The sequence below is a fragment of the Cupressus sempervirens genome, chromosome 5 (assembly GCF_028749045.1).
Source record: "Cupressus sempervirens isolate cs-2001-9-10 chromosome 5, ASM2874904v1, whole genome shotgun sequence".
In the NCBI taxonomy this organism is placed as follows: domain Eukaryota; kingdom Viridiplantae; phylum Streptophyta; class Pinopsida; order Cupressales; family Cupressaceae; genus Cupressus; species Cupressus sempervirens.
The window spans coordinates 137439201-137452335 of record NC_143122.1 but is presented as its reverse complement, the minus strand read 5'-3'; positions in this window follow the sequence as shown (position 1 = coordinate 137452335).

Sequence of the window (13135 nt, the reverse complement as noted above, 5' to 3'; positions counted from 1 at the left end):
GAACATGAGTGTTATCATAAAATGATTTATGAGTTGACCAACATCATGAAGAAACATAATGTTCCACTGCCTAATTCTTATAAGGATAAAGGATCTTTTTTAGATTCAAAGAGCAAAGGGTAAGCACTCATGGAAAATTCAAATTCTTCAAAGGAATGGATTCTTGATTTAGGTACCTCCTATCACATGGGTTCTTCAAAAGAGGATTTTTCTTCAATAAAGCAGTCAAAGGTATGACACATATTTGTGGGAGATGATACCAAAATGGAAGTTGAAGGAAAAGGAAACATGGAAATGGAAAATGGAGAGTTCAAAGATGTTCTCTATGTTCCAAACTTAAGTTCTAATCTCCTATCAATCTACCAAATCACTCGCCTTGGAGATGGACATAGAGTCGAGTTCCTACCATACTCAGTACAAGTGCACAGTCTTAAAGATGACTCATTGGTTACATTGGGGAAAGTTAATAATGAAAAAAGGTTGTATTCTTTCTCCCACTTTGTGCCCAGGTCTCATTCACAAGCTTTGTTATCTCAATCAAATTCAACAATCAAATTATGGCATGAGCGGCTTGGATATCTTTCCTTCTACTATCTTCAGCAACTTTGCACAAATAGAATGGTCAAAGGTCTACCCAAAATTAACTTTTTCACAAGTGAATGTCGAATAGGTTTAGTGGATACATAGCTAGAGGAGAGGTTACATAAAGGGAAGTCTTCAAGAGCACTAGTTGTTCTTCAAATGGTTCACATGGTATTAGCAGGACCTTTTGCAGTGGCAACAATCAGCTAGGGTCACTACATACTTGCCTTCATTGATGACTTTTCAAGGTACACTTGGGTAAACTTTCTTCATCATAAGAATGAAGTGTTGGACAAGTCTTCTAGCCTTCAAGACTCATGTTGAACAAAAATTGAGGAAAGCAATCAAAGTTCTCCAAATGGATAATGAAAGCTGATATGTGAACAAAAGACTTATAGACTTTTGTACACTTGAGGAAATTGATCTTTAGAATCTACTAGCATTCAGTCCGCATAAGATAGATGTTGCAACATTGAGGATTTAAACTCTTAAGTCTATGGTAAGTTGCATGATACAAGACAAATCTCTAGATCCATCACTTGGAGTCGAAGCAATTAATAGTTCCACTCACATTCTTAACAGGTCTCCTCATCCAGCCTTTGATGGCAAGACTCATTTTGAGGCATGGTGTGGTGGAAAAATTATTGTGACACACTTTAGAGTCTTTGGTTTTCCTACATGGGAAAAGATATCTTCCAAGGGATGTAAGGCACAATCACCTTGCCCTTGTACTTTCATTGGTTATGAAGATGATGTGAAGGCATATAGACTATTGGATCTAAAGACCCATCAGGTTTTTGTGGAGAAGGATGTACACTTTGAGGAAAGCTCATCCAACTTGTCCTTTAATCCTCTCCATATATCATATCATGTGGAAATTGATAGTGACGCTAGTGATAGTGCTTCAATAGATTCAGACACCTGGGGTTCTATCGATAGTTACAACAAGAGGTCACTACGTCAATCCAGTCCACATGCATATATCACCACAATGACAGGTCTAGCACAACAGGGTACACATAGTCTTCCAAGTCTAGTATTAGTGATAGATTTGTGCAACAATATTAATGATCTACCTCTTCTTCTTGATGCAATAACACCTTCTTCAGTTATCACGAGGGCTCCATATAACCCTCTTGTTCATTCTCTACATGATCAATTGTCACAGGTTGAAGAGTTAATGGATACTTATGATCAGTAGTTGTAGAGGGCTTCTACATTAGTTGAGGAGATAGACAGTTGTTTGAGATAGGTTCTTCAGCCAGTTGAGCAAGTTTTAGAGACATCACTTACCTATGGGATTTTTTCCATGCACAGTGGAAGCATCTCATTTGTACTCTTGGCCTTGTTCCTTCCAATAGGGAGGAACACCATTTTGTAGTCTTGGATCAGCTTCTTCATTAGAGTAGTCACTGGTAGGCATTCTTCTTTGGGGGGTGGGAGCCTATCCTATCTCTCTTCCTCTTCTCATTTTTTTCTTATGTATATATTGGATGTATGTCATAATGGGGGGTCTTGATTACTCCATTCATCTATAAATCATATGTTTTTTCATCTCTCTTTTTGGGGGAGGGTTTTTCTCATGAGGTTTTCCCTCTTTCTCTACTTTATGAGAGATTTCATTTCATTATGCACATGGGTACCTAACATGGCCTAGTAGTTGGGACCCATCATGCATTTCATCCTAGATTTCGTAAGCTTAAGGGAATTCCCCTAAGTTGCACTTAAGGGGTGGTGTTGGTATAAATAAGTATTTATTATTTACACTTTACTTAAGTTTACTTAGGCTAATGCATTATTTTATTATTTATTTAGGTGAGACACTTAGGAGTTTGTGTACTCTCATAAGTTGTCATGTTGACAACATAGAAGTACACAACTCTAATTCAACACATAGTATCTACAACACTAGAGTTTGCATCATTCACTAAGTTGTCATGTAGAAAATATAGTTATTTGCACTCCCTTTTTAGCACATGTTGTCTACAACATAAATTTGCATGCTACACCATTATAGGCTTATCCTCTTATCGTCACACTTACTTCTATGTTTAATGAAGGATAACCCATATTTGGTGGACATGTGCCTGGTTGTATGATTTATGATGTTGCTGACTTCTATGCATTCTAGAAGCTCTCCAGAGGCCTTTATATATAGGCACTCCTAGTGTACTTTCATATGGCATATTAAATGAATATATTGTCATTTTGATCATACTCTCTCTTTGGTCCACTATTGTTCTTGTTTTTGAGTTCCTTGGTCTTGGGTGAATTCTTTCCTAAGGAAAATTCTTACACTAAGTTTCCTTTTTCTCGATCTATATGAAACCTCATTTGAGGCCCCTTTCTTGTGTTTAATGATGAAAGTTTAGGATTAAAGAAACACCATCCACTTGATGTGCTTGTGGTTGAACTTCTCCTGCCTGTTTAGAAAACTCAATGCATGGTTATCAATATAGAAAATTAATTCCTTAGGAAATAAATAATGTCTTCATTTCCTAAGTGATTGCACCATAGTGTACATTTCAAGATCATAGGTACATTATTTTTATTTTTTCTCATTTAATTTCTCACTGAAGAAGACAAAATGCCTCCCTTCTTGTCTGAAGACTCCACCAATAGCCCTATTACTTGTATCACATTCTACTGTAGAAACTTTGTGAAAGTTAGGATAAACCAATATAAGTTGTTATGTGTTGCTTGAAAGTTTGTTCTCCTATTTGATTTTATAATTTGAATCTTTTAACGCCCAAGGTTTTGGAGAAAAAAAAGGATGTCACCAACAAATGGGTTAGTGCAAGTTCTCTATCATTGCCCTCTAAATTATAAGGTACAACTTCCTCAAGACTTGCAATGATGTGCAATGAATGTCTTTCTTAGATTAGAATTTTTGACATAATAAGCTCTTAACCTGAGAGCAAAAAAGGGTAACCAAATTTCTTGTAGACACAAACAATTTAGGAAAAATAGATTTGGACAACCTATTATACCCAATGGAATGACTATAGTAGGTTATCTTGACAATTTTTGACTCTTACTCCTATTCTAAATGTAGATTAATTATATAAATGAAAAAGAGGAAAGGAAGGAGGGGTGCACATGAGGGAAAATGAAATTTCTTTAACCATTAGTCTTGAATGAAATGGAATCCAACAAGTTACTAATAGATTCATCCAAATTTATCCTTCAATTCCTAATGAAACTATTTAACATGCCATGAAACAAGCAAGAGGAGAAGCAGAATCATGTATGAAAAAGAAAATGGAATTACCTATAATCTAAATACCATATTGAAATGGAATCCATGTGGTTATCATAGAATCATGTATAATTGTCTTTCAGCTGTCAATGCAAAACTAACCTATTGGAAACAAAACATGAAAATAAAATTAGGTAAATGGAATTATAGATTCAATTCACCATCAAGTTTTCTGACCTTTGTATTATAAAAAAGGTTACATTTATAGTTTTCTATCATCCCTCCGTTTTGGTAGAGCAACATTCACATAAATAAAAGAAGAATAAGGATAAAACACAAAAATATCTAATCTACAAAATGGTATGGACACGTGGAATCTTCCCATCAATGATCTTGATTATCATGACACTTCTAAAACACATCGTGACTATTTATCTTCATACTTCTTTAGAAAACCTGTGAAAATATTCATTTTTTTCATATTTTGTTGTTGGCACCATATTTGTATAATTCAAATTCCAATGATGACTAGAAATTTAATTTCTGACCATCGATCTCAAATTAATGATCATGATTAAAACATAATAATATTCTTTATTTTTCCTCGTGGCTTCTTGTTATTCGTATGATATCTTCTTCTGATCTGACAATGTAATCAATCATTTTTTTCTATATCACTAATTTAAGGTTTAATCTAACCCCTCACAACCATGCAAATGCATGTTTTTGCTCCATCACAACTTGAACCCCAGGTTATGATTAACTCTTTGTGATCATGCAATCTTTAGTCTTTTTGCAGCTCCACTACTCTAACTCATGATTTATCTTTAATCCCTATGACTATGCAATCCATGATAGTTCGATGCTTTTCTATGTTAATTGTGGGTTATCTTTAATCACTTGAAAAAATGCAATAAGGATTGATATTTTAAATCTGGTGGTCAGGAATAGAAGATCTTAACTCTTTATTCTATTATGAAATGTCCATCCACTTGCTCCACTTGTTATGTTGTTTCCTCTATCCACTATCACAACTTTGATTTCCATTGGTTAGCATTGACTTGTGATTGTGTGATCATTTCATACTTAACTATCAATATCACTTTTTGCATGTTCACATCTTGATATTGAATTCTAGCATTCACTTAAGCAATGTTGTGATCAGTGCCATGACTTAACTGTTATCTATTTATCACATCTTCATAATGTTATTATGAATCTAGCTTTAATTATGTGTGAACCTACAAATTTTTTATTTATTTAACTATTTCATTTCATTGTAGTTTCACAAATTAACTCCTTAAGTCATTTCATAACCCTACAAAGCTACACATACTTGATTTCTCTCTTTCACAATGCTAACTTTAGGGTATGACTAACCTCTTGCGACATTCTAAACATTGTTGATCTGGTCTTCATCTAATGACCATGAATCTAGTTGTAAGAATAATTGAATTTCAACTAACTAATGGTATCCATTCTTTAAGTTGATTGGCTTTTCCGCTCATCCACATAGGCTACTAATACAAATTGATTTCTCTACAATTTGAGCTTAATCACGTGTGATATCTTCCATTAAAATGTGATTGTCATAGATCTTTGTCTCTGAAATCCTTATAAATCTATATATAATGAATCATTAGAGTTAAAAAAAATATTTCTCATTGAGGAGATGCTCATAATGAACCCACCAAACCCTAAATCACCCAGCCTTTGAATAGTGTAATGCTTACATGACTTCCCACATACATTAGATTGAAAGGGGATGGTGAGAAGTGAGGTTTTCCTAAAGGCATTCTAGACATGAACTTAAGCTATACATTGACTTGACAAACAACCTAGAGCAAAAGGAATAGGATTGAAAACTAGGCAACAACTATCTCCATCTGGGGATTTAATTATTGCAATGCTTAAAAGAATCCTAACAATCTTTAGTTCCACACAACAAGGAAACAACTTGGCAATGAGAAAAACAAACTAATCTAGGAAAGAAACAACAACTAAGAAAAGAAAAAAAAAATGCATGAAGGAAAAACCTACCTAAAAAGCTACTATGCAGGGTTTACTGCTTCCAATTTTGCATTTGATATAACTTCAAATCTTGCCTATTATAAGAACATGGAAAGGTTTCTCCAGTGGGATATTCCAACTTGAAAGAGTTATTTTGGCTCACTTGTATGATTTGAAATGGCCCCTTCCACAAAGACCAAAATTTAGAATGAATCCCTCTTGGTTCATGTCTCTTATCTCATAGCAAGACCAAATCACCTTACATAAGTTTCCTTGGTCTTTCTCTTTTATCAAATAACTTCTTGACTTTTCCCTAATGTTCAATGATTCTGTCAACCATTTCTTCCCTATCTTCTTACGTCATGGTCAGATACAAAATTCTATTTTCTAATCCATGTTGGAAAACACCCTCTTCAATCACAATTTTCAATTTACATGCAAAAAACTCTTGAGGCAATGACAAGTTAGCTTCCACCCCATAAACTAACTCAAAAGGCAAAATACCAATGGCTCTATTAGGTATGGTTAGTAATTAGATGAATGACCAACTTGAATATCATTATCATAACAAAACTCAATAATTTTTGAGGAAGAAAAATAAAATGCATTATCCATTATAAATATCATAGGAACTCAAAACATGACCAATATATGTTCTTTGAGAAACTCATGTACCACCTTTGATGAAGTATTCTTTACTAGCTTGAATTCCACCCATTTACTAAAATAATTTGTGGCAATTAGTATATAAGAATGTCCTTGATTGGAAGGAGGATTGATTGGACCCATAAAATCCAAACCTCATTGATGAAAAGGAGCTTCAATCACTATAGCCCAAGAGGTAACCCAACTAGTTGAGGTTTACCAGTAAACATGTTACATTTCTTACAATTGGCAACCTAGTTATGCATCTTTAAACATACCAGGCCAATAGTAGAATTGCCTTAAGATTTTGAATGTAGTAAGAGTGGAAGAGAAGTGTCCTCCACGTGCTTCATTATGAAAAGATTTTAAAATCTTCTATTGTTTCTCCTTATCAACACATCTTATTAATGTACCATCAATAAATATCTTATATAAAACATCATCATGAATTATATACTTTCAATCCTTTGTTTTCAAATCTCTCATGTCTTAGCAATCAATCCATCAAGGCACTTACCATATGTCAGAAAATATGCAATATTTGAAAACCATGTATCCTAAAGACTTACCAACTTGTTGATCCTCTTCTAAAGCATTACAAAGTGCATTTCCTCTTACAAACTTAGTTAGGTTGATCTAAATTTCATACTCTTGGACTTTTACTATCCAAGCTCATCTATTATTGCAACCCAACTCTTGTTGTGTCAAGATTATTTTAATTATAGAATCTAGCACATATATCATTGAATGAGAATGCAAAATTTAAAAACTGAAATTTTTAAGTGTTCTCACCATTGCATACACATGTTTCTCCATTTTTGAGTATCTCAATTGTTGATTTTTCAATGTCATACTCATAAAAGTAATTGGGACTTGTATTCCTTCTTTATTTTTCTACATCAATATAGCAGACATGGTATGCTTTGATGAATACCAATATATGATGAATTATTTAGTGTAATCTAGATGAACAAGAATAGGGGCCTTGACAATAGTAGCTTTGATGTATTCAAAACCCTCTTTCGAATATCACTCCATTTGAAAGTCTTATTACCCTTCATCATATCAATTATACACTTAACTATTTTGAAAAATTGCACACAAACCTCCTTAATAAATTTACCTAGCCAAATAAAGATTTTATCCTAGTTTTTCTCAATGGTAGACTTAATTGCTGAATAGCCTTAACTTTGTCTCAATCAATCTTCACTCCTCCTTGAGATACAATATGATCAAATAATTTACCCTCGATTACATAGAATAATAATTCTTAGGATTTAATGAGATGCCATGATCTCTACACCTTTGGTACACTCTTTCTAAATCTTTGATACAATCTTTTCTTTTCTTGGAAAATACTATCAAATCATTAAGGTGTTGGAATTATAGATGGAGTAACTGAGGGGGGGTTGAATCAGTTATTCCAAAAACAATTCACAAATCCCTTAGATGTCTATAATGTTTATTTACTGCTAAAGCTTGGTAAAAAATGCAATAATACTATAACTTGGTAGATTAACTAGTTAGCATTCAAAGTTGTTAATATGCATGCAAAGGTTAAAGTAAATGAACACAAGAGACACTAGATTTAACGTGGAAACCCAATATGGGAAAAACCACCAAGTAACTAGTCACCAATTTTTCACTCTTCTAAAGTGTGCCTTGTTAGGAGCCAACCCTGTTAAAGGTCACAATACACACTGTTAGGTATGACCTTGTTAGAGGACTTAATCAGAGGACTTAATCACCCTATTGGGAGTGGCCTTGCTAGAGGTCTTTAGAACAATTCAATTGAACTATCACCTTGTTAGAGGATTTACAAAATGGCTGTTAAACCAACTTTGTTAAGAGATTTGAAATCACTGCTACAATGGTTAGAAAGCAACAATTAATTGACCTGAACAAGATGCAACTGAATTTGCTAGATACAGGTCTCTGTTCAGCATTATTAGATCCTCCTTGGTCAAATATGGCTTTGTTGCTCCTTAACGATCTTTGATCATCCTTCAAATTCACTTCCAAAACAATCTGTCTTCATATCACATTAACTTTTCATACCGCCACATACTTCTTTTTGAATTCGTAACTTGACCTCTTACTTAGACCATTTAGATGGTTAAGTCGGCTCATTTACATGTTACATTTACCAACAAACAATTCATCAGTCGACTACAGATATTACTCTTAAAATTTATTTCATAACACAATGGAATACTTTACTAGTTGACCCTACTCAGTAAATACTGCTTTCAGGAATTTCCTGAGTTAACCATCTTTACTCGGTTAACATTGCAATATCCTTAAAATCCTTTGTCTGCCAAGTTTTACTCGGTAAGAACTGCTTCTACAAAATTCCCTTTGATGACCGAGTGGGCTCAGTAAGAACTAAATTTCTTTGATTACCTTGAAAGCTTGGTAGGAACTAAATTTTTAATTTTCCTTTGATGACCGAGTGAACTTGGTAAGAACTAAATTTCTTTGATTACTGAGTTAACTCGGTAAGAACTGTATCTTTTCTTGGCTAACCTTTTGAGCTCGATCGACACTGTCCTTTTCCTTGTTGACCTTCTGAGCTCAATAGATACTGTCTAATAACTGATATGACATTTTTGTGACATCAAAGACAACACACAATTGAACAATTATATCGAACAATCTCCCTCTTTGGAATTGATGGCAACACAATATGTCATAGCAGGATGAATTTTGAAAACAAGTCTTTCTAATGACAAAATACAAAGCTCCCTCTTTCATAACAATCTTTTTTCAAATTTCAAAAAGATATGATAGTATATTCTCCCTCTTTAACAACACATGCCAAAGATAACTCATAACAACTGAATACTATTGTACCTAATGTACTGATTCATATGCAATGTCTTCATTGATTTGCTGCATCAACTGATAGATTTCCAACTCTGTTCCTATTGATGCATTACTAAAACTATATTTTAGTGAGCTTTTGATAGGGGAATGACCCCTAACTTACCTCTTAGGTACAAGAATGCATCCTTAGGTAAAGGTTTTGTGAATATATCAACAATTTGTTTCTTTATATGCACATATTCCAATCTTATTTCCTTTTCTTGCACCAATTCTCTAACAAAGTGATACTTTAAGGCAATATGCTTTGTTTTTGAATGCATTATTGGATTCTTGGAGATGTTAATTGCACTTGTGTTATCACAAAACATAACATCAAGTTCTTTGATTTATTGCTTCATACCTTCTAATAATTTTTAAAACCATACAATGTTTGAGCAATTTACTGTTGCTACAACATATTCAACCTCTGCATGGATTGAGATGTACAATTTTGCTTTTTATTTGTGCAAGAAACTAATGTTTTTCCAAGAAAGAAACCTCCTCCACTTGTGCTCTTTCTGTCATCAATATTTTCTGCCCAATCTACATCAGTGAACACCTTTAAATCTAATTTTCCTCCAAGTTTATACCATAATCCATAATCTTCAATTCCTTTTAAGTATTTCATGATCCTTTTGATTGCCATCATGTGATTTTCTTTTGATTTTGCTGAGAATCTTGCTACAATTCCTACTGCAAGGGCAATGTCTAGTCTTGTGTGCACTACATATTGCAACTTTCCAATCATAGATCTATACAATGTATGATCGACTTCCTTTGATTCATCATCCTTGGTAAGTTTTAATCCAGTACACATGAGAGTCCCAACTAGTTTGCAGTCTTTCATACCAAACTTTTTCAGTATCTCCTTGATGTATTTAGATTGAGTGTTGTAGACGCCTTTCTTACTTTGTTGAATTTGAAGACCGACAAAGAATTTGATTTCACCAAACATTGACATTTCAAATTCCTTGTTCATTTGTTCTAAAAATTCTTTGCAAAGATCGTCATTTCCTATGAATAAAGTATCATCCACAAATATTTCTACCAAAACAATATTATTATTTGGTCCTTCTTTTATGTACAAACTACTGTTATCATTAGTCCTTGAAAACCAATATCAATAAGATAGTTATGCAATCTTTCATACCATGCTCTAGGGGCTTGTTTCAGACAATATAATGCTTTATGCAATTTGCAGACCATGTTTTTCTTGTCTGGATCAATAAAACCTTTAGGTTGTTCAATATAGATTTTTTCATCCAATATGCCATTGAGAAATTTTGACTTGACATCCATTTGATAGACTTTGTATCCTTTGAATGCAACATATGCAAGTAAGGTTCCGAAACCTTCCAATCTTGCAACAAGAGCAAAAATTTTTCCATAGTCTACACCTTCTTCTTGAGAGTATCTTTTGCATACTTGTCTAGCTTTGTTCCTTGATACCTTACCATCTTCATTTAGTTTGTTTCTGAATACCCACTTTGTTCTAATCACATTCTTGTCTTTGGGTTTAGGTACAAAAGTCCATGTTTTTTTTTTCTCTATCTGTTCTATCTCCTCATTCATAGCTTCAATCCAACTTTCATTGTCTAGTGCATCTTTGATATTTCTAGGTTCAAAATTAGCAAGTAAACAAGTGCCTTTAACTTAATTCTTGTCATTGTTCCTTCTAATTTATCTCCAATGATTTGATCTGGTGCATGATGCTTTCTGACATACTTGGTTAGCACGGGCTCCTTGCCTTTTGAGTTATCATTCTGCATCTCAACTTCCTATCCTAGATCTAGTTGCTTGGGCTTGGTAGATGCTAATTTGGTAGCTTTAGTTTGCAACTTGGGTTTTTTCAGCTCGGGTTCTTGTAGCTTGGTAGATGCTGACTTGGTTTGAACTTCTTGTGACTCAGTTAGTGATGACTCTGGAGTTGAGGATTCCTTATTAATGGATATACTTGGCACTGTATCTGGTTCAATGTAAACAAATCTTTTATAGTCTTTAGGTTCCCTTTCTCTTTCTTTTTCTATTCTTTTTGCAAACTCATCAACTTTCACATGTGTACTTTCTATGACTTTGTAAGAAGATAAGTTCAAACATCTATATGGTTTGCTTTGCAAGAGTATCCCAAAAATATTCCTTCATCACTTTTTACAAAAAATTTTCCTTTTCTATATTCTTTCAAAATGTAACATTTACTTCCAAATACTTTTAGATAACTTAAATTAGGTTTGTAGCCATACAACAACTCATAGGGAGTTTTGAATGAGTCCTTCTTCACCTATACTCGGTTCAAGGTATGAATTGCAGTGTTGATGGATTCCTTCCAATATTTGATAGCAATGTCTATCTCAATCATTAAGGTTCTTGCACAATCCATGATAGATCTATTCCTTCTTTCTGCTATTCCGTTTTGTTCAAGAGTTCTAGGTGCTGAAACCCATCTTTTGATTCCCCTTTCAATGCAAAAGTTATTGAACTCATGTAAAATGAATTCATCACCTCTGTCAGACCTTAAGCATTTTAGTCTTTTTCCTATTTCCTTTTCTACTCTGGCCAAATACCATTTGAACTTTTCAAATGCTTTTGATTTCTCTCTTAGGTACATGACAGTCATCATTCTTGAATAGTCATCAACGAATAGAATGAAGAATTTTTCACCAGTATAACTTTCAATCCCAACAGGTCCACATAAATCAATAAGCACAACTTCTAGAACTTCTTTAGTTTGATAGTTCTTGCTTTTAAAACTGGTCTTTCCCATTTTACCAATTTGACAATTCTTGCATAGACCAACCTCAGGTTTCTTTATGTCAGGAATACCTCTTACCTTTTTGAATTTACTGATCTTTATTAAGTTGTCAAAGTTTACATGACACAACCTCCTATGCCATAACCAACTTTCTTCAATTTGAGCAATAAAACATGAACATTCACTAAGTTCAATATAAAATAAGTTACCTTTTGTTTGAGTGCCTGATCCAATCAATTTTCCTTTGCCATCCAACAATCTTGCTTTTCCATGCATAAATTCTACTTTTAATCCATTATTGAGTAGCTATGCCAAACTCAAAAAATTATGCTTTAGTCCTTCTACCCATTATGCACTATCACATACAAGTTCCTTGGTTAGTGAGATTCTTCCTTTTCCTCTTATAAAACAAGGTTCATTGTTACCAAATCTTACACTACCACTATCATAGTCTTCAAAGTGTTCATACTTAGTTTTATCACTAGTCATGTGATGAGAACAACCACTATCTATAATCCATGTATCATTTTTGCTCATATGAGAAATAAGTGCCATTTCCTCATCATTATCAAACTCATCTTTCATAGCAATGTAAACAATTTCATCTCCTTCTTCATCATCAGAATTGTTAAAATATTTAGCTATAAAACATGTTTTCTTACCTTTATCCTTGAATGATTTGAAGTCTCTTTTGCCATTGCACTTGTGACCTTTCTTCTCATCCTTGTTTTCCTTATTGGGGCATCTAGTAGAAATATGTCTATTTTTTTCATAAGAAAAATAGATTAGAGGAACCTTACCTTTGTATTTTTCTTTGCCTCTAGAATATTTTCTTGCTAGCAGAGCTTCAAACACTTCAAGATCACTATTTGAACTCTGTTCTGATTCTTCATCACTGTCTGATTGTAGATACTTCAACTTTTTCCCCTTTTCTTTGAGTGAAAGCTTGGTTTCAAATGCTGATTCAATGTTTTTGGCAGTTGACACATAATTGTCAAAGTTGTCTAGCTCAAATGCAGTCAATCTTCCAACTATGGCTTCTAGATTTATCTTATGATTTGCTTCACATCTTCTTTCTTAAATTG